The sequence below is a fragment of the Rattus norvegicus genome, chromosome 9, assembly GCF_021556685.1.
Source record: "Rattus norvegicus strain SHRSP/BbbUtx chromosome 9, alternate assembly SHRSP_T2T, whole genome shotgun sequence".
Classification (NCBI taxonomy): Eukaryota; Metazoa; Chordata; class Mammalia; order Rodentia; family Muridae; genus Rattus; species Rattus norvegicus.
In genome coordinates this window covers 43,821,495-43,848,371 of record NC_141542.1, presented here as the reverse complement: position 1 = coordinate 43,848,371, position 26,877 = coordinate 43,821,495, and the positions used below count along the sequence as shown (strand labels likewise).

The 26,877-nt window shown below is 36.9% G+C and overlaps 1 non-coding gene across 1 annotated transcript; it reads right to left on the bottom strand.

The window, feature by feature from the left end:
* Positions 1-17,520: 17,520 nt before the first annotated feature.
* LOC120094978 (U6 spliceosomal RNA) lies at positions 17,521-17,627 on the bottom strand. Its single transcript, XR_015630065.1, has one exon. It is a non-coding gene; the product is annotated as a U6 spliceosomal RNA (small nuclear RNA).
* Positions 17,628-26,877: the final 9,250 nt, after the last annotated feature.

The window sequence follows — 26,877 nt, the reverse complement described above, 5'->3', positions numbered from 1 at the left end:
CAGTGTTGGGCAAGGTACACTGTGGCACACTGCTTTCCTTTCCTTTTGTCTTTACACTACTTATATATTTTACTAAGCATAGATTACCAAGTTTCATGATTATATTTTTAAACATGTTTATCATTGCACTTTATTCACCTACCATTTCTCTCCTCCCTGTCACCTCCTGTTTGTCCACTTCCTAAGCTTTAAATCTTTCTTCTACACCTTTCATTGTAATATACTTGTGTGTGTGTGTGTGTGTGTGTGTGTGTGAGAGAGAGAGAGAGAGAGAGAGAGAGAGAGAGAGGTATGTATGTGTGTGATGTGTGTTGATCTTTGTGATCTGTGTGCTCTGTGTTTATTTGTGTGATGTATGTGGTGTGTGTGTACATGGGTAGTCTTGTGTGTTCATGTGTGTGTGTACTTGTGTGTGCACATTTGTGTGATGTGTATGTGTGTATGTACTTATGTATACATGTGTGTGTGCATATGTGTGTGTGCTTGTGTGTGCATACATGGATGTGTGTGTGCATGCATATGTGTAAATGTGGCATTGTTTCTTTCAGTTACATGAAAGCATTATGGCAAGAATTTAAATGTTACAATGTCATGAAATTATAGCAATCTAAGATAATTGTTAAAGAAAAAACAAACCTAAAAAAAGTAAATTCAGTGAAAACAAAGTGTATAGCATTTACAAATTCTTCAGTGGTGGGTGAATAACATGCAGGTCTTCCTAAGTTCTTATCTCTTACAGATTCTCCAGTTGGCACTGTGTCTTGTACCTTTATTATGTAATCATTTTTGTGGCATTAGGGCTTCCATTGTATGCTGGTTGCACTGATACTTGTCATTGTCTTATAATTGCCTGGGGATGAGGTGCAATTAACATGTATAAGTCTCAACCTTAGGAGCAGTCGGCTATTCTACATAGCTTCGGCTACATCATTTTAGTTTGTGAAAGTATGATAGGCAGTGTAAGCACAATAACGAAATGACTCAACCCACACTTTTATCACATTTTAATTCTGCTTTATTCATTCATTTTGTGTATCTATGTGTTGTAGCAAAAGGAAAGGAAAGAATAAGAAAGAAAGCAACAAGTCTTTCACACACAGCTAAATGATCTTCCAAGAGCTGAGTTTATTGCATGATTAATTTATAAGTTTGTTGATTAGGCTTACTGGATGCAGTGCTAATACCACTGCCTGTTTTGGGATAACTATACAAAAGGCATAGTGCTAGGTGTGTCCTCTTTGAAAGATTGTCCATTAACAATTTCACACGCGCTATTTCACTCTCTCAGCCTCATTAGCATACAGTCTGCATAGAAATATTCAAGGTAAAGCAGAAAGCAGATTGCACAGGGACTCTTAAGCTCATTTGCACACAACAAATTTATTACCACAATGAGGATAAAAAGCAGTTTGACGGCTCCCAATCCTCACTAATTCCTTCTGCTAATTCAGAGTGTCCACAGAGAGAAATCAATGGGGTAGAATGCAGAAATGGTAGTTTGGAATAAGAGAAACGTTCAGAGTATAAGGTGTGCCTTAAGTCTGTGTGCAGGCTATGGATCGCCTCTATTCTGGAATCTGGTTCATATTGTAGAAAACTGCATCTAATGATGCAGAGAAAGATGCCTGTTCTTCAGAGTACAGACTGATTTCCATTCTGTGCATTCTGTTCCTCTCAGTAACTGAATGATACCAATTATGGGATATCAGAGAGGGAATTCAGGTGGTAAAAGGCTCAAACTATATAACACAGACTAGTATGATAAAAAACCTGTCATTTTCAAATGGAAATTTTTAAAGAATATAGAATCATGCTAAAATAGAATCCTTTTAAACTCTGAAAAGTATCTCAAAAAGACCATAAAATATAGCATTTAGGGCAGCAAAAGTACTATTGAATAACACAATTCGATTGATGACTCTCACAGATAGTTTTGTATTCAGAGGTCAATACATTTTGAAGTATATTTAAAAAATAGAATAATTTCTAGTTAAGTATTTGAAAGAGGTCTGAGGCTGACAATAAGCTTCTGACTTCATCATTAGTCTAAAATGGCACTGGCAATTCTATTCTTAAAAAGAAGAAAGCATTTCATTAATTTATTAATGTGTAACATTTCATTTAATGTTTATTTGAGCGGTCACAACAACATGGTTTTCTTCTTACTGCTACCTTGAGCTGTATATTGCCTCTGGATGCACGTTTCTCTATTCCTAAAAAATTACTTGAGCTTTTACAAATCAATAAACTACCTCCACTACATACGTGAAATCTGTACACATTTCTAATTTAGAACGTTTGCTCCCAGCTCCAGAGTATTGTATGCCTATAATAAACATTCTTTTTCACCCCCTCCTCTAATAGAAAACTATAATACTGCTCTCTTTATTGTTGGAACAGCATCTGAGAGGGACAAAGAAAATAAGCCACACCTTTCATGTCACCAGTGCCTATGAATATATCTTTGATTCCATGTGAATACGGAAGGCCTTATATCTTACCCTCGGTGTGTCTCAAAGCAAACAGTAGTTTTTCAGGTGCTTTTCATGCTGTTTATTTGGTGGCTGTCATCATAGTTTTTGGGAGTAAATCATCGCATCTTCTGACCTTTCATTATGTTCTTTGTGCCACTTCTATTCTAGATCCCACCAACACCTCCTATGCAAAATAAAATATAAAATTTCTCCAAGAAAACCTGTTAATTTCTTCAAGTAAGAAGTCTGTGTCCATATATTCTTCATTGTTCTCCTGTTCAGGCTTGGAATTGGGCTTGTAATCATTGAATAAAAAAACACTCCTGAGAAACTCTATTCAGAAGTTCAAGTAATATTTCAACTTCTCCTTCAATATTTTGCCTCTTCTATGTCTTCAAAGTACTAATGGAGAGTGTTACTTTTGCTTTATTTTTCTCCTTTTTTATGTTGATGTGATAAAAACAGAAGAAAACATTTATTTCAACTAACAGTTCAAAGATACAGTTCATTGTGAAAGACAAATCGAGACAGCAGAATGTCATAGCAGCTGGTCACATCACGTTCACTATCATAAGGCACACAGTGATGAATAAGTGTACTTAGGTACCTTTCTCCTTTTTATATAGTCTTAAATCCAAGCCTACGGAATGGTGCTGCCTAGTCAAAGTGTGGGTCTTTCTATTTCAAGTAACTAAATCAATGTAATCCATAATAACTGTGTATTCAATAATCCTAAGCAGTTGTGCCTAGGGTTTTGTTTCCTAGGTGATCTCATATTTTATAAAATTGACAATTCATCACATTAATAATCATCACATTATCAATGTTGGTAAAAAATCTATATCTCATTCCTTCATGACTGGATATTCTAGCATTACTTATAAAAAAAAGGAATACCACATATTGGATCTTAAAATCTTATGTGCAATATGAGAATGTAAGAAAGGTTATCTGACCCACAGCCCCAACCCCACACAATGCACATTTTTTATTTGACCAACACACAATCTCAGTGACCTAATAAGGTGGATGTCCTTCCTGACACTGGATTTCTTCTTTCTCTCAGCATTGCTCATAATCAACACAGATGAATTCAAGCTGAGAAAAAAAAATATATATATGTATATATGAACACTAAAACTTACCTCCAAGATCCTTTCAGAAAAAGTATCTAGTATTTAGACTGAATTTTATTAGTTAGAGCAAATAATATATTTAGACTTAACTTCAAATAAATAGACCTATTCTGTGGTGACAGTCTAATCAGAGACTACAATATTCTGAAGCATTTCTGATAAATGATATAGGTCTACTATCTAACTATGAAGGTCACAAGAGTTAGACTATCGAGACCATGTTTTAATGAATAGCAAATACAACTGTCATCAGAACCTGATGCATCAGTTCTCAAATCACAATCTGTGGACAACTTGTCTTAAAATCCAAAGTATTTTCAGATAACATTCGGTGTTACATTCCATTTTCTTTCATTCATAGCTGTTTTTCAAAGCTATAGAGTGTGTCTCAAAGTATTATATAAAAAACAATCTCCTCACTAAACATATTAGTAGCTATCTATGTAGCTATCTACTAGTGTTCACAAAAAAAGGCATGTCTCTTTTTAAACATTTCATATGCCTCTTGTTATTTTAAATAAACTAATCAACACCTGGTCCTTGTACCAATTTATAATAATCCACAGTGTAATTTAAACTTCATAGCTCCTCTAGGGACTAGCTAACTCTTTTGCCATTGCTATATAATATTTAAATCTGTTCCTCTTCATTTACATTTTCTTCAGTCCAATAAAGGGATTATTTCTAAGATCATGCCCCAATCAACTTCCTGCATGCTAATCTGCATCTCAGCTCCTGTTTTCCCATGACTCCATTTAAGATAATAAGTCCTGAGAGTAACTCAAAGAAGAAGACTCAAATTATACTTACAGCTCTATCTTCTGTGGGCCAGTGAAAAACAAGGACAGTATCATAGCTAGTATAAAGAACATAATATCTCATTAGGTGAAATGTTACATTTGATAAGGCACTGGGGATTGATACCAACAGCACTGGTGATGGTGAACCTCAGTTGCCCACCATAGAAGATCTTTCATACAGTAGTAGGTGTGGGAAGGTGTACTAGCTTCAGTTGGTGCTATTCTTTAGGCAGGGAGAAAGGGACCTGAGAAGGAGTGTTATTTTTTTCTACTTCCTGACTAGAACACAATGTGGTCATGTCTCTCAAGCTCTTGCCACTGTGACCAACCTTTCATGATGGACTTCATCTTACAACTGTGAGTCAAAATAAGCCCCTTCACTTGAGTTGTTTTCAATATTATTTATCTTTTTGTTTTATTACAGCAATAGGAAAAAAATGACTAAGACAGGATACCAGAGTAGGGTTATGATGTAGGTCAGATATTTGGGGCAAATGGGATAAATGATAATATAAGAATTAGATAAAGAATGACTTTTGGTAGGAAAAATTAATGATAGAGGAAATCAAGTGAAACAGTCAAAGTAAGCAGATCTTGTTATTTACAAGGAATATAAATTCTTGGATACATAGAAAAGAAGACATTGTTGATCACTCCAAGACAGAAGCATTAGAGAAGCAACCTCTAGAGTGGTTGCATATCTAGCAGCCTTTAGATATAAAGAAGAAGGAATGTGAAACAAGACAGATTTGAAAACTTGGCACCTCAGTCTTAAATGCTCTAGTAGCAATGCAACTGAAGTATTTCCTCTCCCTAGAGCATCTTCATCATTATTTCCTTCTTTCCTTTGTCTTATCTTCTTAAACTTCTTCTTTTCTCCTCCTCCTTCCTCCTCCTCCTCCTCATCCTCCTCGTCCTCCTCGTCGTCCTCCTCCTTTCTTCAGTTTCTTATTTGTCTCATTCTGTAGACCAGACTAGATTACAATTCAGGATGAAACCTTACCTGGCCTGCAGCTCATGGTGATCTTCCTACTTCATCAGTCATGTTCTGGAATTACAGGAATGAGTCATGGGTCCTAGCTTACCTGTAGTATCTTTAGTTGAGCCAATGAATGCAATCTCAGGATTAAGTCTCAAGATTGTTTAGTGTTATATCATTCTTTTATTTTCCTACCAGATAAAGGGGATAGAGCCATTGTATAATGACTTAAAACAGACCAAATATGTCTATTTATGGCATGCCTGTCCTAACTCTCCTACCCTTATTCAAAGTACCTATAAAAGTGGACCACTGGGACATTTGGTTTTAGAGATCACACTGTTCTATATTATAGATACTCCTTGTCTAGAGCTTACAACTAGATGACCCATATATAATGCAGTTTGAAATATTGAAGTTTATTGATTCAAGACATTTTATTATTCAAATGTCAAACTCTATGAAGTTTTACAAACGTCATATACTGTAAGAAAAAGTTATCACATTTATAATTATAGATTTGTATTTTGAATATTTCAAATCTCTCAAAGACAATAATAAAAATGTTTGCAAAACAAACAAAAACCTAATTCTAAACCAAAGTAGACATATAGTCCAGAAGAACAAATAAATAAAAATTATGTAACATCATAGGTTACTAGAAAATGTCTAATTAAAACACCAATTTATATTTTTCAACAATGGTTAAATGGGACATTGAGCACATGAGCTACCAGGAAATAATGTGAATGAACTTAAATTTACATGCAACAATTATGGCATACAAAATAGACAATTATTTTCCGTAATTCTATTCTGGAAAAGTTGAGTTGACAATCTAATTCAAGGTGTCCACCCAAGAAAAAGTGAAAGTGCATGTCTACACAGGAACTCATACCCAACTATTCACAGAACATTTCCTTTTATTTTTAAATTGAGTTCTTATTTTAGTTTAAATGCAACACAAAGAAGGTGCTAAAACTGGCGTTGAAGCTTTAAAAATGAATATTCCTGATTTTTTGGATGAAAAAAGGGAAGGTATTCAAAATTCTCAACCAGAATCCCTCCAACTTGATTACAATAGATGACGTTTCTGTATGTGGCTAGAATAGCACCTCTTCATAGAAAACGTGAAGAACGTGAGATAGTTCATAATTTTAAACATCAGGAAACTGTCTAGGTAGCCATTACGCTATTCTTAGTCCCCTAGAAATAGATCAGTATGGGCGAATCTCAAAGTAATTATGCTGCATGAAGAAGAAAACATAGATAATAACTGCATTTTAAAAATTCCATTTAAAGCAGTCAGAAAAACCTTGTCTACAATGATAGAAAATATGAAATGAAAAAGAAAAATCCAGGAAGAGAGGCAAGAGGCAGAGTGAGGATGACAGGGCACATCTTTAAGATGTGGGATATTTAAAAAAATTTTTAACTGACCGAAGTATGCGTTATGGGTGGTGTTTTTCATGATTGAATTCTATCAGAGGTATTAGTGAGTATAAATATTGTCTGAGGATCCTGTCTTTATGTCCAGTGACTGTCTTGTGATTCGCTGCAGTCCCATCATAAAGACACTTAATGTTGGTCATTCAGGAGTAAGCTTAAATAAGAGATGAGGTTTTATCTCTGTTCTGGTCCAATCTAAGGTAGAGATAAAGACTGAAAATAACAGAATAAAGAAACGAAAGAAGGTCTGGAGAAGCAAGGTCGTCAAGACAAAAGGAGAAGTTAACCTGGGGATTTTTTGGTAGCAATGAAAAGGAAATAAAACCTAGAAATGTCATTTTGACCCCCATCATTTAGTCACCTCTCTGTTTCTGTCTCTCTATTTCTGTATCTCCTCTCTCTCTCTCTCTCTCTCTCTCTCTCTCTCTCTCTCTCTCTCTCTCTCTGTGTGTGTGTGTGTGTGTGTGCATGTATCTACTTAAAATAAGATTTTATTTATTTTTATTTTATGAAAGTTTTCTTATATGCATATAGGTGTATTATATCCTTGCCTGGCAGTCAAGATGCCAAAACAGGGCATTGAATTGCATTGAATATTGCATTGAAAATTGGAGCTGCAATAGCAAATGGGTGCTATGAACTGAACTGGAAGAACGGCCAGTGCTCTTAACCACCAAATGTCTCTAGTCCTTTATCTTTCATTCTTTTTATTTCCTATTAAATTCTTTAAGACAAAATAGAAAATCTGGGTCATTATAAATAAAACCTTTCACCTAGTTTTGACAAAAAAAAATCCACAAAACATCATCATCATCAGAAAAAGACATATGCATAGGAAGGACATTAAAAGATCCCTACACTTTTATCAAGGTCTACTGCTATTTTTCTTCCTTCTTCACTGTCCTTTTTTCCAAAGACTTTTAAGGACTCCTTGGGATACAATCTCCAAAGCTTTGTGGAATACATATTGATTCTCCTTCTCTTTAATGACAAATTAAACATTCTACAGCTATGCAGTATAGCTCTTTCACATGTCATATAAGTTTGCTATAGGCAAACACCCTTTCCTCTCACTTCAGTTTATTAGAGATTGTATGCATTAATCTATAAGGCAACACGTTACTTCTTTGAGTTACTTTCTGCTGGCCTCTGGTTGTTTATTAGTTCTTAGATGATTTATGTATTTCCAATGTTCAGGTGCCTTGAAGGTAAGATGAATAGGGGTGTTTTTATAGTAATATTTGAAAAATAGTTCAAGGCTTGAAAAAGCAAAGCTTATTAGGTAGTCAAAATTAAAATGAATGTTTCCTTTGCCACGCTGTTTTTATGAGACAGAACAATAGTCAGGAAGAGAAGGTTTCTGATGAAAGTTTCTTTTTGTTTTTCTCTATCCACAGAACATCAATGTCAAATATGAATACTAAGTCATTTACCATAGATAGTTGTGTATTTTTTTTCAGAAGTTTATTTTGAAAGGGACAACACTAAACTGTAGTATAGGAATCCTGAGTGTCTAGACTTCTTAAGTATCAAAGACAAATTCTATTCAACATAACAGGCAAGATTTCCCATGGAGTTTCTTCATGGAGACATAGAAAACTCCCACTATTCCTTTATACAAAAACCTATTTTATTGGATTTTTTATTTACATTTCAAATGAAAACCTATTTTAATATCATCAAAAATGAGGTTAAATAAATATGCTTTCATGTTCCCCTATTTTTACTAATCTTAAAGTTATTTGATAACATAAAATACCTGTCCATGTCTATGGTTTTAAGGAAAGGAATTTCTACTCTGAGACATATAACAGTAATAACCAAATACCTCCTAGCATTCATAAGACATACTTCTGAATACATTTTAGTTGTTTGCTTGTTACTAACATTCCATGCCTTATCATTTCTGTCCTTGAAATATTAGTTTTCCATTACACTTAAATACCTACCAAGAAGTTTATGATATTCAGGATGTGCATAAGGACTATTTATGTAAGGTCATGTATGGCTTATTTAAGCTTCTGTGAATTTATCTTGCCATAAAATAAAAAAATTAAAAAGAGCTTGAGGGTAAAATATTCTTATTTGGAATGATAAAACATTATACTTTCTGGCTGGGCTACTCATAGACAGTATCCTGACAAGAGGAATGCCAAGTATCGCTAAGTAGCCGAGAAGTGTTCTGGAAAGGACTGAGGTCAAATATGAGCAACGATGCACCTTATTACTCTCCATAATAGATTCAGCTTCTAATGTTGGTTCATAACCTATATGAGGTGATTAAAATAGCCATTCAGGCAATCATCTCAAGTTCTGATGAGGTGTGCAGGGGCAATGAGGAAAGAGGTACAGAATAGGGTCATGGTTGGGCCCCAATGATGTAGAGAACCATGGACTGAAAGTACCTGAGTGCCAAAATGGCACATGGGAGAAGAGAAGTCAGGGTCGCAAAGAATCCAAACTATGAGGGATTTTTGCTGTGGGTGTAGAGGATATGCTCAAGCGACACTTTACTCGGAATGATGAGAAAAAATGGCAAGAACATCACAAGATGAGCTAAAAATGAGAGGACCATAGACCCAGGCTGACTAACCACTTCAGAAAGCCATCTGGGAAAAATCATACATCACCAAACAAAAGAGATGCAACAAAACAGAAACAGACTTTGTTTTGTTTTCCGTATTGAGGAGACTTGCTATGTCTATTCTTGGGTTTAAAAAAATTCAATGAGACAAAGGGTGATGCTATAGGGATGAGATGAAGGCTATGTGCTAATACATGAAAACTTTGGGAAGAGTCTTGCTCCAGTCCCACATGCAAGGTTTTGCAGGATACGGGAGAGGCAGCCGCACATCCTTCCCAAGTGAATAAAGGAGTTGGAAAGATAATGAACAAATAAACTACCTTTAAAGGTCAGAAAGACCCGATGAGTTAACCACCTTAATGATCTAAGAAATTCATTGTCCTGGGAAGCATCAGAAAGCATTTGGTAAGGGATTGAGCTTCCAAAGAACTTTAAATGTCTCAGGAGCTGACTTTGTTCGTGAAGACGGGCTGTGGCTGTGGGGATTTACTGAGAATATTTGGCATATGAAGAAATGAAATTATAGAAGAGCACGGGTTTTCATGTCTTCTGCATGCTCAGTGGGTGATCCAGGTAAAGGAGAGATAATATAGTAAAGTTATATCAGCTCAAAGCAACTGCAGTAGAAGAAATAAGGCAGTAATGTACAGGACTCTAGGGAGAATGTGCTTTATGTTTCATAGTTGGGTAACAATGTAATTTATCATCCAAAGTGGGGCATATTTGAGAGCAAAAGAAAGCTCAGACTAAACACAGTGTTTGGGAAATCAGAATAAATTGTTCTGTCAATAGGCAACTCATGATAAATGGTCAGTTTGTTCACAGTGACGAAAACGAATTTTTTAAAGACCACACCAATTGGGGTAAAATGTCTAGTAAATGGTCAAAATCTATGTGGCGTTGGAAAAAAAAGGTGGGAGTAAGAGACTAAAAATCCCAGAAGTACAGAATAGGATTCAGCAGGTTAGATTCCAGAAGCTTAATAGATACTGTGACTCTGGTTAATGAGACAATTTACTGTTGCTGGAATGCTGAAGAGGGAGAACTCATTGAGGATCAGAAGGTTACAGTGGTCTAAGGTTAAAATGGGGATGTTTATTTTTCCACACATTTAACATTGTCAAAGAAGGTAGTGGATGAACGGTGGAGAGTTTGGAAGCCAGAGGCTATAGTGCTCAAAGATGGCAATAGAATGAGCTTAAGAGGGTCAGTCAGTAGCAAGGATGGGGTCTGGGTGATGTGACACTTGGTGAACATAGCTTTATAAGAGGGCACAAGAGGTTTGGTAATGGCTATTAAGGAAATGAATATATCTGGCTGCCCGGGCTTCACGTCATTAAGTGTTTGAATCATCCTTGATCCTCTCTACACTCTACACCTTTGATTATAATTTTACTTTCAGTACTCACAGGGAAAGAATTAACTTTGTACTAATAACACAATCAGTTTTTACATGTCTTTGCAATCTTTATTTTAAATTATTAACCTAGCCTTCTCATTATAATCACAAATTTTAAATTTCTGATTATAATTGCATTTCTCCCTTCCTTTACTCCCTCACAACTCCGCCATGTACTCTTTTTTATTCTCTCTCAAATTCATGGGCTCTCTTTTCATTAGTTATTGTTACGTGCAAATATAGACGTATCATGTATTCCGAGTATAACCTGCTCTGTCTATTTAATAGCACTTGTATTTATGTGTAGAGGGCAAACGATTTGGGATTGGATAAGTACCTGGTGTGCTCATTCCTAGGGAAGGCTACATCTCCCAAGTGAGCATTTGTTAGTTGCCTGTGGCTCTTACGCTTTTCCTTGCCCTCACCGCTAGATCTATTGGAGTCATTTTTGAGCACCTCATGTTGCTGAGATTTTATTGGTATAGTTTCAGACATTACTTAGAGTCACAATAGCACAACAATTTCCCTGATCTTCTGGCTTTTTCAAACTTTCTCCCCCTTTGGCAATATAGCCTGAGCTTTGGCTGTGCTTGTTGTATTGTAGGTGTATCCACTGGAACTGGGCTACTCAACTCTACATTTGGAATCTATGTGTTTTCTGTAGTCGTCTTCATCTCTTGTGAAGAGAGGTTTCCTTGATGGGTGTGGAAGACTACGACCGTCTGTGGGGAAAAGGACAAATATTTACATCATAATGATTACAAATTCTACTCTAACAACCATAACATCACTAGGACTGAGTAGTTATGTAGGGAAAAGAGGGCTATTCATATTTGGCACTGGGGTTTTTATTAGATGGTGTTTGGCTCTTGGAAAGAGCATTGCCAGGACAGATGAGAATGTTTACTAAAAGTATATATGTATCTTTATACATGAAATGATATGTATTATACGTTTTAAGGCAAGTATATGATGGTATGTTTCTTTTTGCCTTTTTTACACATCCTTATTGCTATTCAACCTACCTAGCCCCTGATGTATATACCTTCATTCCCACTCCATAAAGGGTTCCCCATTCCAATTTTTCTAATCCCATCACTCATATCTACTACACCCCTCTAAGCTCCCCAATTGCCCTATCTTGAAAATACTCCTATTTCACTTGCCTGGTTTCTGCAATTCCTTCAGACCATGCACTTAAACCTCAAGGTTTGAGACTGCCATTTCCCAAGAGGGAGAATATAAGACATTTGTCTTTCTCGATCTGGTTTACCACAATCAATGTGATCTTCTCTGCAGGTTTCACTATTTCATTCTTTTCTTTTAATATCCTTTTCCATAATATTATGGAATATTATGAATGATATTCATAGGACATATGTACCACATTTCCATTATCCATTCATTAGTCAAAAGATGTCTAGCTTTTAGGTTCCATTTTCCAGTTACTGACTGCAAATCAATGAAACTGTCTAACCATATATCTGTGGGACATAATGTCAAGTCCTTTGAAAATATGCCAAGGAGTGCTATACTTGGGTCATAATTAGCCCAGAGAATATTTAAAAACCAAAACTAAATCTGCCATATGACCTAACTGTATCACTATCTCAGTTTTTATTTTGATTAAGAATATTTCTTTTTAACATGACAGTTTGCAGTTCCCTTGCAAGAAAGCACAAAATGTCCTGTTACAGCAGAGTCATAGCCTACGACGTGGAAAAAGGACAAAGGGACTTGCCACACTTCAGCATTCTTTTGGAGATCTCCCTCAGTTAATTCTATTATTTATAAGTTTAAGTGGCAAAGGGAGTTTTAAAGGAATGAGTTGTATTCAGAGCATCTGCGTTGATGCTTTCCCTCTCTGCTATCTATACTTTCCATCACTGATTTCAAATATGACATTGTATATATGAGCAAATTTCATATTTAGTTCCTTTTTATCATTCATGATATGAATGGTTATCATTTATAAATGTTAGGGTAAACCCCTAATAGGATTTTAGCAAGGGAAATCATTTGACAAAGTAGTACTCACACTTTTTCAGGATGATGATTTAATTGCATTAAAATCAAAACATGCCATTGGCCCAAGTCCTTTTTTTTTTAGCAAACTTTAGCAATTTTGCTTGTATAAAATGGCATAACTCAATGTCAACCAAATAAACTAGTTGTAAAGCAACTATATAAAATTTAATCTCAGGTTGATTATATGAAGTTATAGCATAACCAATGTAACAAAAATATTTTCTTACCATTTATCAGGTATGATAGTATTATTAATTAGTGTAAAAATAGACTATAAGAAATCTCTTCTTCTCACTTACATTTCCTCTTAGATGGGATCCTTGATGATAATATTGGCTCCATCCTTTCTTCTTTACTCTGAAGCTTTGTAGCATAATTGAAAATTAATTTAATTCTTTCAACCGTTCATCAGGGAACAACATTCAGCCCCCAGATCTGCCACATTTACCTAGTCTTTCTACATTTATTCTGCAAACTCTGCCAACATACATGGTTCTGCATATATAATCAGCAACATGAATAAAATTTATAAAGATTATATTATATAATCTTAAAGATGAAAGATAGCTAACTTTAAATTATTGCTTCGAGTTTTGCTAAAAGTTTCTGCGGTCTTTAACTTCGTGAATGTGTATTTGACCCCCCAAAAATTAAAGAATGGTTTGAAGACCTTCAAAATATCTGAGCAATTAAACAAGATTACTTAAAGTACTCAGCAATCTTTGCATGTACATGAAGAATTCAGTGAATTCTGTTCTCATGGTTGACAATCTTTTGTCTAAACAGGAGTCCAGTCAACTGATATTTCTCTATTAGTCTTTTCTCATACTATGAGTCTTTATTTCTAACCTCCCTGGCATGGCCCCCGCTGATCTCTGCTTCTTGAATTTAAGGTCTGAGTGTATTATCATGCCCTTAAGCATGCTCTGAATCTAGTGACTTCCATATAGTGGGCAGTGCATGACAGAGTGAAGGGATGCCCCTTATGAAGTTAGGTTGTAGAATTCTGTGGGTTTTGTCCTTTGTGTTTTCTTATCAGTTGCACTCTGATGAAGGCAGCTATGACGGAGCAGTCTAACCCATGGAAATCTCTATATTAACAAAAGGAAGACAGCTCAGAGGAATTACAGTTCTTCATGCTACACTTCATAAGGAACTGAATGTGCCATCAATGACATCTGTAAATTAAAGCCCATGATGATACTCGGACTTTGCATCCATAGAACAAAATATCCAATAAATATGGTTCTGGTCAATATACTTGGTTGTAAAATTCATTACATCTGGAATTACATAAAAACCAAAATCCTGCCTCCACCTATGAGGGATTTTTATTTTGAAATTTTATTTTTTATTAGATATGTTTCTTTATTTACATTTCAAATGTTATTCCCTTTCCTGGTTTCCTGTCTGTAAAACCCCCCATGTCCCCTCCACATATGGGTGTTACCCCACAACCATCCCCCCTTCCGGCAACCCAACCGACATTCCCCTGCACTGGGGTTCCAACCTTAGCAGGACCAAGGTCTTCCCCTTCCCCTGCTGCCCCAATAACGCTATTGTCTGCTACAAATGCAGGTGGAACCCTGGGTCAGTCCATGTAGTCTTTAGGTAGTAGTATAGTCCCTGAATGCTCTGGTTTGTTGGCATTGTTGTTCTTATGGGGCTTCAAGTCCCTTCAGCTCTTTCAATCCTTCCTCTAATTCCCCCAAAGGGGGTCCTTTTGTCATTTCAGTGGTTTACTGTTAGCGTTCACCTCTATATTTGATATGCTATGGCTGTGTCTCTCAGGAGAGATTTATATCAAGTCTCTTTCAGCATGCACTTTTTTAGTTTCATCAATCTTATCTAGTTTTGGTGGCTGTATATATATGGACCACATGTGGGGCAGGCTATGAATGGCCGTTTCTTCAGTCTCAGCTCTAAACTTTGCCTCCATATCCCCTCATATGAATATTTTTGTTCCACCCATTTTAAGAAGGAGTGGCAGCATCCTCATTTTGGTCAGCCATCTTGAGCTTCCTGTGGTCTGTGGATTACAACTTGGGTAATTTGAGCTTTTGGGCTAATATTCACTTTCAGTGAGTGCTTACCAAGTGTGCTTTTCTGTGATTGAGTAACCTCACTCAGCATGATATTTTCTAGTTCATTCCATTTGCCTATGTATTTCATGAAGTCATTGCTTTTGATAGCAATGTGTAGATGTACCACATTTTTTTTACTCCATTCCTCTGTTGAAGGGTATCTGGGTTCTTTTCAACTTCTAACTATTATAAATAAGGCTGCTCTGAACATAGTGGAACATGTGTCTTTGTTGTATGTTGGAGTATCTTTTGGGTATATGCCCAAGAGAGGTATAGTTTGGTCCTTAGGTAGTGAAATGTCCAATTTTCTGAGGAATCTCCAGACTGATTTCCAGAGTGGTTGTACCAGTTTGCAATCCCACCAACAATGGAGGAGTGTTTCTGTTTCTCCACATCCTCACCACCATCTGCTGTCACCTGAGTTTTTGATCTTAATCATTCTGACTGGTATGAGGTGGAATCTCAGAGTTATTTTGATTTGCATTTCCATGATGACTAAGGATGTTAAACATTTCTTTAGGTACTTCTCAGCCATTAGCTATTCCTCAGATGAAAATTCTTTGTTTCACTCTTTACTCCATTTTTAATAGGGTTATTTGGCTCTCTGGAGTCTTACTTCTTGAGTTCTTTGTATATTTTGGATATTAGCCCTCTATTCAATGTAGGATTGGTAAAGATCTTTTCCCAATCTGTTGGTTGCTGTTTTGTCCTAATGATAGCATCTTTTACCTTACAGAAAATTTGCAGTTTTATGAGGTCCCATTTCTTGATTCTTGATCTTAGAGCATTAGCCATTGATGTTTTTCAGGAAATTTTCCCCAGTGCCCATGTGTTCAAGACTCTTCCCCATGCACTTCTCTATTAGTTTGAGTGTATCTATTTTGATTTGGCGGGCCTCGATCCACTTGGACTTATGCTTTGTACAGGGTAATACAAATGAATCCATTTGCATTCTTCTACATTCTGACTTCCAGTTGAACCAGCACCATTTGTTGAAAAGTCTGTCTTTCTTCCACTGGATGGTTTTAGCTCCTTTGTCAAAGATCAAGTGACCATAGGTGTATGCGTTCATTTCTGGGTCTTCAATTCTGTTTCACTGATCGATCTGCCTGTCTCTGTATCAATACCATGCAGATTTTATGACTATTCATCTGTAATACTGCTTGAGGTCAGGAATGGTGATTCCCCCAGAAGTTCTTTTATTGTTCAGTCAGGATAGTTTTCCCTATCCTGGATTTTTTGTTATTCCAAATGAATTTGCAAGTTGCTCTTTCTATCTCTATAAAAAATTGAGTAGGAATTTTGTTGGGGATTGCATGAATCTGTAGATTGCTTTTGGTAAAATGGCCATTTTTTACTATATTGATCCTGCTAGTCCATGAGCATGGAAGATCTTCCCATCTTCTAGGATCCTCTTCAATTTCTTTTTTCAGAGACTTGAAGTTCTTGTCATACAGATCTTTCACTTGCTTGGTTAATATCCCACCAAGATATTTTATATTATTTGGGAATATTGTGAAGGATGTCATTTCCCTAATTTCTTTCTCAGTCTCTTTATCCTTTGAGTAGAGGAAGGTTACTGATTTATTTGAGTTAATTTTATACCCAGCCTCATTGCTGAAGTTGTTTATTAGACTTAGTAGTTCTCAAGTGGAACTTTTGGAGTCATTTAAGTATACTATCATATCTTCTGCATATACTGATACTTTGACTTCTTCCCTTCCAATGTGTAACCCTTTGACCTCCTTTCATTGTCTGATTGCTATGGCTAGGACTTTGAATATTATATTGAATAAGTGAGAAGAGAGTGGGCAGCCTTGTCTAGTCCCTGATTTTAGTGGGATTGTTTCAAGTTTTTCTCCATTTAGTTTGATATTAGCTACTGGTTTGCTGTATATGGCTTTTACTTTGTTTAGGTATGGGCCTTGAATTCCTGATCTTTCCAGGACTTTTATCATGAAGGGGTGTTGAATTTTGTCAAATGCTTTCACAGAATCTAATGAAATGATCATGTGCTTCTTATCTTTGAGTTTGTTTATATGTTGGATTACGTTGATGGATTTTCGTATAATAAACCATCCCTACATCCCTGGGATGAAGCCTACTTGGTCATGATAGATGATCGTTTTGATATGTTCTTAGATTTGGTTTGCAAGAGTTTATTTTATTGAGTATTTTTGCCTCAGTATTCTAAAGGAGTTATGAGGTTGTTTAGATGGTTTATTTGTTCCTGATACAACTTTGGTACCTGATATCTGACTAGAAAAATTTCCATTTCTTCCAAGTTTTGCAGTTTTGATGAACATAGGCTTTTGATCGGATGATTTCTTTGTTATGTCTCCCTTTTCATTTCTGATTTTGTTAATTTGGTTACACTCTCTATTACCTCTGGTTTGTCTGGCTCAGGGTTTATCTTGTTGATAATCTTGTCACTTCCTGTTATTTTCATTGTTAGTGTTGGAATTATGTTTGTATGTATCTCTTTTGGTTTCATTGCAAAGAAATTATATTCTTAATTTTTGTACTACCTAGTTTCTCTCCTTGTTTTGAGTTTTCCATCTATTTTCCTCTGTAGGGCTGGATTTTAAAAAATATGGAACGTTTCACTAATTTACGTGTCATCCTTGTGCAGGGGCCAATCTAATCTTCTCTGTCTCATTCCATTTTTAGTATATGTGCTGCCAGAGCAAGCACTGGATTTTTATTCTTAATTAAATCATTTGAGGTAGGAAGACTGACTTCTAATTCAAATCTTTCAAATTAAATCAAATAAATCTAGGTCACACCTTTGCCTGGAAACCTATAAAAAGGATGGAAGCTTGTCTCTTTACCTGCTTGCTCTGTCTCTCATCTCACTAGAAGTCCATCTCTTCACTGGCAGTAAAGCCTTTTTTTTTTTAGATTCCAGCATATACTGAAGACACACTGAGACAATCAGCCTTAATGACTGGACAACTGCTGGATTCTGAGACCTTCAATTAGTAGATAGCTAAACTAGCTAGTACACACCCTGTGATCATTCTGATAAATGCTCTGATAAATGACAAGTGTGTGTGTGTGTGTGTGTGTGTGTGTGTGTGTGTACATGTGTGTCTGTCTGTCTGCTGTCTGTCTAAATCATGTATTTATATATGTAAATCCTATAAGGACAATAAGTCTTGTTCCTCTATAGAACCTTGTCTAATACAATAGCTTAAGGAAGAAAGGACTTAATGTCATGGTTTCAGAAGCTTTAGTCATAGTCTGCAGCTCCTCTTTCTGGATTGATGGTAAAAGAGATCTATGGACCTCATGGTGCACAGGAAGCAGGTACATTTAATTTTAGACAGCACTCTAGATACTCTAATCAAAATATTTTTCCTTACTTGCAGTCTAATCATAGTTATTACATCATTCCAATACTCAATATTAAGAGAATATTGCTTTTAATTATTGTGACAGAATGTTGCAAAATTCTAAAGATTTTTAAAAACGATTTATACTGTTGTTATAAAAAAAAGTAAAACTGAAAACAAATCAAATCAAATAAAGTTAATTTTATTCAAGCAGATATAGTTTAAAGGTAATATTTTCAAATTCCCCTCATATATTCAAGCATTAGATATCAAAGTATACTTTCACTTAATAGAGCAAATACTTGAATAGAGAAATATGTTAATTTTAACTTTTACCATATCATACATTTTGTTTAATATCAATGCTCATTCACTCCTTTAACGACTTATGTACACATTTAAGAAATTATGGCCATTTTACCAAAAGCAATCTACAGATTCAATGCAATCCCCATCAAAATACCAATCCAATTCTTCAAAGAGTTAGACAGAACAATTTGCAAATTCATCTGGAATAACAAAAAACCCAGGATAGCTAAAGCTATCCTCAACAATAAAAGGACTTCAGGGGGAATCACTATCCCTGAACTCAAGCAGTATTACAGAGCAAAAGTGATAAAAACTGCATGGTATTGGTACAGAGACAGACAGACCAATGGAATAGAATTGAAGACCCAGAAATGAACCCACACACCTATGGTCACTTGATTTTTGACAAAGGAGCCAAAACCATCCAATGGAAAAAAGATAGCATTTTCAGCAAATGGTGCTGGTTCAACTGGAGGTCAACATGTAGAAGAATGCAGATCGATCCATGCTTATCACCCTGTACAAAGCTTAAGTCCAAGTGGATCAAGGACCTCCACATCAAACCAGACACCTCAAACTAATAGAAGAAAAAATAGGGAAGCATCTGGAACACATGGGCACTGGAAAAAATTTCCTGAACAAAACACCAATGGCTTATGCTCTAAGATCAAGAATCGACAAATGGGATCTCATAAAACTGCAAAGCTTCTGTAAGGCAAAGGACACTGTGGTTAGGACAAAACGGCAACCAACAGATTGGGAAAAGATCTTTACCAATCCTACAACAGATAGAGGCCTTATATCCAAAATATATAAAGAACTCAAGAAGTTAGACCGCAGGTAAACAAATAACCCTATTAAAAAATGGGGTTCAGAGCTAAACAAAGAATTCACAGCTGAGGAATGCCGAATGGCTGAGAAACACCTAAAGAAATGTGCAACATCTTTAGTCATAAGGGAAATGCAAATCAAAACAACCCTGAGATTTCACCTCACACCAGTGAGAATGGCTAAGATCAAAAACTCAGGTGACAGCAGATGCTGGCGAGGATGTGGAGAAAGAGGAACACTCCTCCATTGTTGGTGGGATTGCAGACTGGTAAAACCGTTCTGGAAATCAGTCTGGAGGTTCCTCAGAAAATTGGACATTGAACTGCCTGAGGATCCAGCTATACCTCTCTTGAGCATATACCCAAAAGATGCCTCAACATATAAAAGAGACACGTGCTCCACTATGTTCATCGCAGCCTTATTTATAATAGCCAGAAAATGGAAAGAACTCAGATGCCCTTCAACAGAGGAATGGATACAGAAAATGTGGTACATCTACACAATGGAATATTACTCAGCTATCAAAAACAACGAGTTTATGAAATTCGTAGGCAAATGGTTGGAACTGGAAAACATCATCCTGAGTGAGCTAACCCAATCACAGAAAGACATACATGGTATGCACTCATTGATAAGTGGCTATTAGCCCAAATGCTTGAATTACCCTAGATCCCTAGAACAAACGAAACTCAAGACGGATGATCAAAATGTGAATGCTTCACTCCTTCTTTAAATGAGGAAAAAGAATACCCTTTGCTGGGAAGGGAGAGGCAAAGATTAAAACAGAGACTGAAGGAACACCCATTCAGAGCCTGCCCCACAGGTGGCCCATACATATACAGCCACCCAATTGGACAAGATGGATGAAGCAAAGAAGTGCAGACCGACAGGAGCCGGATGTAGATCGCTCCTAAGAGACACAGCCAGAATACAGCAAATACAGAGGCGAATGCCCGCAGCAAACCACTGAACTGAGAATAGGACCCCCGTTGAAGGAATCAGAGAAAGAACTGGAAGAGCTTGAAGGGGCTCGAGACCCCAAAAGTACAACAATGTCAAGCAACCAGAGCTTTCAGGGACTAAGCCACTACCTAAATACTATACATGGACTGACCCTGGACTCTGACCCCATAGGTAGCAATGAATATCCTAGTAAGAGCACCAGTGGAAGGGGAAGCCCTGGGTCCTGCTAAGACTGAACCCCCAGTGAACTAGACTATGGGGGGAGGGTGGCAATGGGGGGAGGGTTGGGAGGGGAACACCCATAAGGAAGGGGAGGGGGGAGGGGGATGTTTGCCCGGAAACCGGGAAAGGGAATAACACTCGAAATGTATATAAGAAATACTCAAGTTAATAAAAAAAAAAAAAAGAAATACTCAAGTTAATAAAAAAAATAATAAAAAAATAATAAAAAAATAATAATAATAAAAAAGAATTGTTTATATGTTTTAAATTTGTGGTGAATTATAAGTAAAGCTTTCAAACAATAGGAAATAATCATTCTACAATTTTGGCTTTGAAAAGGTCCTTCCAAATATCACATATTTGGATGGATTTCAATATTGTACTAAGTGAAACATATTAATAAGCAATTTGGCAAGGAAGGACCAAGGAGTGTGTGCTTTACTATGCCTGATGATGCTCTGCTTGGCTCCCTTAGCTTAAGGAAAGACATTTCAATGGGAATTGTTTAATAATTTAGTAAGAGATAGAGATATTTTGGAAAGAACACTGAGAAGCTGAGCATTTAATGGGTGGCAAGGAACATGGGAATGAGAACAGCTTGCAGAATGGAGACTATAAATAAAAAATAAGAGAGATTTCTAGACTGCCTCAAAAACTGAATAAACTCAAACCATCTCATGGTGTCAGAATTAATTTGATCTATTTTTTTAAGGGGAAAAGTAGAGAGTTAAAAAATAAGTGAACTCGGATTTCTGTAGAAATGTATGATTTAGATAAGGGAGAGGATTTTTTCCTCAAACCTTCAAGTGATGTCAGGTATGGCTAAAGACACTTCTCTGCACCCCGGGCAGAACTGTTGACTCCAGTGGCTATGTCCACCAAGTGCACATTCAGAAAGCTGCTCAGAACTTCACTATGCAGTAAGCCAAATTCAATTTTTCAGGCCAAATAATCTTTCACTATGCCCAGAAGTATGCAAATGTGTTTGCTACATTGATCTAATTAATCAGATGCAGATATTCTCCAAATTAGGAATGAGGTGCTTTACTATATAAAATTGGCTGTGAAGCGCAGTTACTGTTTTAAAGTTGGAGAAATGTTCTCAGATCAGAGATGCGATTGGTATGAAAATTAAGCATTGTCTAGCCTTAAGCTCTTGAAGCCCATTCCCACTGCCAGGCTACTTCTAGCAAGACCATACCTCCTAAACTTACCCAAACACTACTAGACCGTCAGCTATGAAGCCATTATTCAATTTCCCTACACTTTGTGGGACAAATATCATTCAAACCACTACACCACAGTTTCTACTCTAAGGCCTCAGAGAGCAAATAGGCTTCCTCTCGGTAAATCTGGAGGCTAGAGAGTCTTGTTCAGTAAGGTCTTAAAATATTCTGTAGAATAAAATAGAAGGTTTATTTGTAAAGTAAATATTTTGTTTACTTTTGAGACTGTGTTTTAATTACAAACTTTCTCTTTCTTCCTTCCAAACTTTCCTATATACCTCTACCCACTGCTCTCCTTTAAATTCATGGCCCCTTTCTTCAGCAGTTTTCTGTATGTTTCTTCAGCAGTTTATGTATGACACTTTCTTCTCTCCTCTACAGGCATTTCATGTACTTGATAAACAGACATACATGCTAGGCAAACTCCCATAACACATTAAATAAATAAACTTAAGATACTATAAACACATAAATATGCTTAATGAGATATTCTTTATTTCAAGATATTTTAATTATACATTATTTTTTCTTAACTTTCAAGAATAAAGTTCATCTATAAACCAGTATATATATATATATATATATATATACATACATATACATACATATATACATACATATATAAATATTGAATATTCTGCACATGTGTGTGCAGGTATGCATATTGATCTATCACTATTATTGATATATACATATGACTGACGTTTAGTGAGGAAGTGAGCCTTTTAATCAGTGTGTGCTCACTAAAAGAAAGAATGCTTATGAGACACTTCTGCAGCAAGAAAAGCAAGCAAATTCTTTCAGGCAGTTGATACGGAAGGAAAAGAATGCTACAATGCTTCAAAATCACAATGACTTTTGTTATGGCAGAAACAAAACTAGTAATTCTACACAGATGGGTGGCAGCTCTGGAGAATTTGAATGAGGATGGGCGAGGAGAGCCCATTGTGCTCCATAAAACGACACATTGCACACTTGTGCCTGAGGGTACTTTTGTTGATGATGTTGCAGGATATAACTACCTTCCATAGGTTTACGCTGACACAATCGGGTCTCCCTAAAGGCCATGTCAGGGAGAAAGCTCTTCTGGAGCAATGTCCTCCATACAGTGAGTATCATACCTTCCATGAGATTACAAGGAACTCCTTGATATTGGAAGGGACCGTCACTGTCACCACCTATAAAAAAAATCCTGAAAGAAATTGGAAGACACAAGCACAAAAATGGAAGACACAATCCATGACAGTATTGACTCCAATGAGAAATAATTGTAGTCAAAAATACATAATTACATGACAATATCAAGAAACATTGGGTCTGAAGAGAGAGCTGGCACAGACAAGAAACACATCTCATTTGCATTTACTTTTTCCTTTCTTATGCTGTTAAGGCATCTGTGTTCTCTCCCACAGATCCAACCCTACCTGCCTCCTCACCCTGACATTCCCCTACACTGTGGGGGTCAAGCATTGGCAGAATCAAGGGCTTCTCCTCCCATTGGTGCCCAAGAAGACCATACTCTACTATATATGCAGTTGGAGGCATGGGTCTTTCCATGTGTATTCTTTTGATGGTGGTTTAGTACCTGGGAGCTCTGGTTGGGTTGGTATTGTTCTTAGGGGATTGCAAACCCCTTCACTTCATTCAATCCTTTCTTTAATTCCTCCAATGGGAGCCCCATTCTCAGTTCAATGGTTGGTTGCAAGCACTGCCTCTGTGTTTGTCAGGCTCTGGCAGAGTCTCTCAGGAAACAGCTGTATCAGGCTCCTATCAGCACGCACTTCTTGGCATCAGCGATATTGTCTGGGTTTAGTGACTGTGTAGACATCTGTGCTCTTCATCATCACATCTTTAGAACAAACCTTAGCTTACCAAATAAGTAAGCACTACCATCTTGTCATTACAGAGAGTCAGACGCATTTGCTAAACTGATCTATTTCAGCCCTCCTGCCCCTCCCCTGTCCCTTCACTCCATATGGAGAGATATATTCCATAGGTGTTCAGTAGCAAATTTCTGCTGTTCTTGTCTTTGACTATTGCTGGGGTCAGGTATCTACAAGTCACCTGCCACTACAAGTCAGAACAGCCTCTTTCCCAGTATGTCACTGATATCCCCACTTATTCCTTAATTAGAAATATATGACTCGGGGGTTGGGGATTTAGCTCAGTGGTAGAGCGCTTGCCTAGCAACCGCAAGGCCCTGGGTTCGGTCCCCAGCTCCAAAAAAAAGAAAAAAAAAAGAAATATATGACTCGCTGCCTCAAGCCACTGGTGACTACTTTCTTTAAACTTTTGTCATCTTTCATTTGGTCTTCTTTCCACACGAAGACATAAAGGTTTTGAGTTATACTTTATCCTAGGGAACTTTTTTATTTTATAAGTGGTTAAATTTAAACATATCACAGTAGCTTCATTTTATGTTTGGTCCATAGGCCCTGATGTATTAATATTTGGCCCTTTAATAAACTATGCTGACATACTGTAGATATTATTTCCTGTGACTTCAGTTCTGTATGTTTTCGGGTTTCAAACAGGTGTGAGATTCCCAAATTCCAGTATGTCCAGTTTTCCGCTTCTGAATTTTTATCTCCCAAGCCATTTTATTTACCTGTGGACACTAACAGCAAAATGATAAAAGTGTTCAACAGGAAACATGTTGTGTCCCCTTGCCTGCTATAATTCACATTATTGCTTCCTAATGGAGGTTATACAGACTGCACATATAATATATCTTACTCATACAAACAATAGCCTATCCTTGTCCCGTAGGTCTCCTTCCCTTACTAGTGAGCCCATTGCACTGCCTTCATGTCTCGATTTCTATGAGATTCTGCATGTGAGGGACAATTTAATGTTGCATTCTTAATAAATGTTAATAAGTGTTGAATGAATGCATTTGTGGGTATATTTTCCCTATAAAATTTTAGTTACCCTCAAGAAGAATGTTATCAGGGGCGTAACTCTGTCTGATTCACTAATATGACCTTTCTCGTCAGTAACTCCATCCTATAAACGCATGCTTGATCTCTCTCTCTCTCTCTCTCTCTCTCTCTCTCTCTCTCTCTCTCTCTCTCTACTTAAGTACAAGCAACCCATGCCTAGAATACAGAAACTAAAAATGAAATTTATGCCACAAATAGCAACTATCAATTTTTGAATAATTATTAGGTACCAGGCACTTAAAAGCATAATCTTATTTGATCCTCTCAAGAACCCCACAAGGTATTATTCATATATTAGCAATGAAAAAGTAAGATTCTAAGAGGTTAATTGCTCAAATTCACCAAGAAAGTAAGTGTCAGAGTTCCAGCTGAGGCCTGTAGAGATACAAACCTCATGTTTCTTCCAGTATGTTGGGTTAGATAATGACAGAGAATGTCTTCAGGGTCAAGCATATTAGTTAATAGTTGATTATGGTGTAACCATTAGTCAAATTAAGTTTAGAAAGAGTACTTAGCATCCCCTCAAAGGATTAAGGCGGTATTGTTCTCCACAGTGTGTCATAGCCCCACTAAGAGGCCTATGTGTTGGAAAATAATGCAGATTTCACAAATAGTGATACATGTAGGGGTTCTTCTGAACACAATAAATGCAGAAGAAAATTCAATGACTACAAACAGACAATCCAGTGTGTTGGACAATCTTAGAATTTTAGAGGTTTTTTAAAATTACCATCCCATTTGTTTACATCTCAAATTATATCCCACTTCCCGGTTGCCCCCTCCAAAAACCCTCCATCCCACCTCTGCCCTTCCCCCACCCCTTTTCCTGTATGACAGTGCTCCCGCACCCACACTCTCCCACCCCACTGCTTCAACCTCTACACTGGGGCATCAATCTTCCACGGGGAACAAGGGCCTCCACTCCTGTTGCTATCAGACAAGGTTATCCCCTGCTACATATTTGTCTGGAGTCGTGGATCCCTCCGGATACACTCCGTGTTTGGTGATCTAGACTCTGAGAGAACTGGGTGGTCAGGGCAGCCTATGCTGTTCTTCCAATGTTGCAGTTCACCTCTGCTCCTCCAGTCCTTCTGCCAGTTCCCCAACCAGGTTCCCTGAGATCAGTCTGATGGTTGGTTCCAAGCATCCTCATCTGCATTGGTCAGTGGCTGGCCTGATTTCCTCAGAAACCGTATGATCATTTTATTAGATTATCTCCTCACTTTTCACAGGTTTTTTTAATGGATTAAAAAAAATCAAACAAAAACAAAAAATCCAGAGAATTACCGAGGTAAATGGAACGCCAAATAAATTATTTTAATTTTATTAATGAATAATTTTCTACTTTCTTTTATCTAAAACTAGCATTAAACTTCTTTATTCTATCTGAAGTTTCCTAATAGGTCTAATCAGTTCGAATAAAGACATTCACATACAGAAGAAAGGAGGCAGATCTCACAAGTAGTTAAAAATTTTCAAGCTTAATATAGTTTATACTTATATAAGTATTCCCCTTAAAATCCCTGTCATTAAAAAGACAGAAAAACATACTTGTCTAGTTTTCAATGTTCTTTCTGAAGAGCCTCTTTTACTTCCACTCTCTTTTTTCTTTTCTTTTCTTTACAAGTGGATCTTTTTATTTACATTTCAAATGTTATCCCTTTCCCGGTTTCCTGTCAATAAAAACCCTATCCCATCCCATTTACCCCTTTTCTATGAGGGTGTTCCCCCACCCATTCAGCCACCCCTTCCCACCTCTCTGGCCCATCCTGCCATTCCCCTACACTAGGGGTGGGTAAGGGTCCAGCCTTGGAAGAACCAAGGGCTTCTCCACCCATTGGTGCACAGCAAGGTAATCCTCTGTTACATATGCTGTGTGTCCATATGTACTCTTTGGATGGTGGTTTAGTCCCTATGAGCTCTGGTTGGTTAGTATTATTGTTCTTATGGGATTGCAAACCCCTTCAGCTTCTTTGATCATTCCTCTAACTCTTCCAATGTGGTCTCCATGTCCAGTTTAATAGTTGGCTATGAGAGTCTACCTCTGTATTTGTCAGGCTCTATCAGAGCCTCTCAGGAGTACAGTTATATCATGTTCCTGTCAGCATGTACCTCC